The following is a 551-nucleotide window of genomic DNA, read 5'->3' as shown; positions in this document are numbered from 1 at the left end:
CCCAAGTTACCTAACTGCCATTGGGACCCTTCTTTGACCCAAAATCTCCAAAATCTCCAAAATTCTAAGAAAATGCCAATAAATCCCAATTATTCCCAATTTTATTTCTTTCAACTACCACATGACCCAATTTGGCCAATTTGACCATCTTTAACCAAAATCCCCAAAACTATCCTTTAAAGACCCAAAATTCCCCAAATCCATCCCAAATGTCTATCAATTTGATCTTAATTGACCCCAGTTCCCATCCTAAACTCAAATTCACTTTTGATATGACTAAACTAAACCAAATTCAGGCTCAATTGGTCTATGATTTGAGTTCAATTTTGATTTGGGTCAAAACCCCAATCTTGACCATGAGACTTAATCTCACTCAATTGAACCCATAGCCTAGCCAATTGGCCTCAATTAATATTTCAAAATCTTTATAACATTCTTAAACATCAAAATCAACCATCAATTGGCCTTGGTGAAGCCTCAAATCCATTTGATTTTGACCTAAATCCAAAATTCCCAAGATTAGCCCCAATATTGGCTAACACCCCAAATCT

Source organism: Phalaenopsis equestris, unplaced genomic scaffold, assembly GCF_001263595.1.
Source record: "Phalaenopsis equestris unplaced genomic scaffold, ASM126359v1 Scaffold000403, whole genome shotgun sequence".
Taxonomy (NCBI): Eukaryota; Viridiplantae; Streptophyta; class Magnoliopsida; order Asparagales; family Orchidaceae; genus Phalaenopsis; species Phalaenopsis equestris.
Note: the sequence above shows the minus strand (reverse complement) of the source record.